A 2,821-nucleotide genomic window follows, 5' to 3' on the forward strand; every position below is an offset into this window, starting at 1 on the left:
GGAAAGAATTGCATGAACTGATGCTGAGTAAAGAGAGCAGAACCAAGAGAATATTGACACATTAACAACAATATTGTGAAGTGATCAAATATGATGACTGTAGCTTCTCTCAGTAACTCAGAAAGCTAGAACAACCCTGGGAAATTTGTTATGGACAAGGCCATCCCCATTCAGACCAAAAACAAAAACAAAAACAAAAAACCATGAACTAACAAACAAACAAACCAGAATCTGAGTGAATGCTGTGATCACTTTTTCAAAAGTTCTCCTATATTTTTCCTTCCTAGTCTTTGGGTTTATTTTCTTTTCCCTTAATCCTAATTCTTTATACACAAAATGACTAATATATAAACATGTTAAACACAAATGTACAAGTACAATGTTTACTAGATTGTTTGCTGTTGAGGGGAAGGGTGAAAGGAGGGTGGAAGAAAATTATGTAACATAAATATGCAAATGAAAGAATATTAAAAATTTTATAATATGCAAATGCAAAAATAAAATAAAATATTCATCAAAAAATAAAGTATATTTTCACCTAAAAAACTATCTCAATCTTAGGCTGCATTAGTAGCAGAATAGGCTGCTCATTCTTAGGCTGCATTAACAGCAGCATAAAAATGAGAAAAAAGAGAAGTTTGCACTTCTGCATTTAGTTCTGGAAGGAAACAAACATTTTATAAGTTTTTACTATGTGCCAGACACTGTGCTAGGCCCTTTACTAATGTTACTTCATTGTATCTTCACATAGATTCTGCTATTATTTTCTACATTTTATGATTGAGGAAATTGAGGCAGAAATAAAATGATTTATCTAGGATACCACAGTTAGTATTTGAGATCAAATTTGAATCCAAGTCTTTCTTACTTCTTCCTACCTCCTTACTTACTCCTGTGATTTATCCACTGTTCTATTTACTCTAGTGTGCAGCTACCCAAATAAACTCATATCTGGAGTGTTCTGTTCAGTTCCAGAAGTTACATGTTGAGAAATTCAGTGAGAAGATGAAGAGAGCTGACCACAAAATGGAGAACAACTAACATTGGGAGGATTCTCAGGACTGTATCATTCAAAAACCAATGAACAAACTGGGTTATATAGTTGAAAGGAGAGAAGATTGGGGGGAGAAAATCATAATTATCAATTCTCTGAAAGTCTATTACACAGAAGAAAGATTTTACTTATTCTCCTTGGTCCCAAAGGGGAGACGTGGGAGTGTGGGTTTAAATTGAAGAGAGACAAATTTAAACTGGATATAAAGAAAAACTTCTTATTACTTGGAGCTGTCCCAAGGCAGAAACAGGCTTTTCTTGGGAGATAGGAGGTTCTTCATATCTGGGGTTTTCAACTAGAAGTTAGATAATTCCTTGTCAGTAATTTTATATAGCAGATTCTTCTTTAGGAATGTGCCATCTAGCTGCCTCTACTCATCCAGCATTTTTCTAGATAATACAGACGAACAACCAAATTCGAGTTCCAGGAAATGTTACTTCTTCATATCCATTCTTCTATAAACAATCAAAAGGATTTTAGATATACCCTAAATATATCTAACAAGTATATCTATTAAATTATTAAATTAAAATATGTAAATATAGTTTAGATATTTGAATCATAATGCCAATAAGGCTTGTCTGCAGATGGTGATGCAGGAACTCCTAACCCAAGACCCATTACATGAAGGAATAAGATGCTGGGTCCTAAGGAGAATGTTTATCTTGGTCTTAGAGTTCTTGTTGGTCAGGATCTCCATCTACTTCTTGTCCAGGTTAAAGTTTCATGTAGGTCAAAGAAAATGAACCTAATAGCCCGCCCCAACAAAGAAATCCAAATAAGTTGTGCTTCTCTTGAACCTCCCTCTACCTTGTTGTCATTCAGTTATTTGGGGCCTGTTTGACCCTTTATGACTCCATTTGGGGTTTTCTTGGCAAAGATACTGGAGTGATTTGCCATTTCCTTCTCTCCAGTTCATTCTTACAGATGAGGAAACTGAGACAACAAGGGTTAAGTGACTTCCCTGAGGTCATATGGCTAGCAAGTATCTGAGACCAGATTTGAACTCAGGAACGGGTCTTCCTGACTCCAGCAATCCATTCTCTATACCACCTAGCTGCCCCTGACCCTTCTCTCAAAACTGCTGAAGTTTCTTTCTATCTTGTTCCTTAGCCCAAAGCCCCTCTACTCTTACCAGCAATTGCATTTGGAAGGACAGTTATAAGGTGATCAGACTTACATGTAAAACTAAAGTGCTGAAATCAATAACCCATTCATCTCTAAATCTATAAGCACTATGACTTTCAGATTTTGTAAATCTACAGTTAGTACCTAAAAGTTCACTTCATATGCCTGACACCAAGTAAACACTTAATAAATGTTAATTGACTGTGGAAAAAAAGTTTTTCTTTTTTTATATGGAATGCTTCCTGATTTTACATGTCACCCTTGTGCAAAGACCATGTTAATTCTCTTTGTGTCATTCCATTTTTAGAATATCTTCAAAGCATTGGCTTCTCTTTTAATTATAGCCATAGGAACCTGACATTTAAATCAACAAGATATGAACAGAATATGGGTCTTCCTGTATATAGATAAACTAGAAAATTTAGAAAAAGTATTTGAAACTAAACTGTAGGCTTATGATCAAAAGGGTTGGTCCTGTTGACTCAACTCTGATTATGCTAATTTTCAGAAAGATTTGCCCATGAAACCATGGTTGGTCATTCAAAGTACTTCAATGGTTTCCCTAGACTTGCTCTGATCATCTGCAAGCACTTTGCATATCAAGTTCTGCTAAAACTGCCCAGAATATTTTCTAGTTCC

General features: G+C 35.2%; 1 pseudogene; it reads right to left on the reverse strand.

The window, feature by feature from the left end:
* Positions 1–2,406: 2,406 nt before the first annotated feature.
* On the reverse strand, positions 2,407–2,502 carry LOC141490300 (U6 spliceosomal RNA; annotated as a pseudogene).
* Between the last annotated feature and the right edge of the window lie 319 nt (positions 2,503–2,821).

This window comes from Macrotis lagotis, chromosome 5, assembly GCF_037893015.1.
Source record: "Macrotis lagotis isolate mMagLag1 chromosome 5, bilby.v1.9.chrom.fasta, whole genome shotgun sequence".
Classification (NCBI taxonomy): domain Eukaryota; kingdom Metazoa; phylum Chordata; class Mammalia; order Peramelemorphia; family Peramelidae; genus Macrotis; species Macrotis lagotis.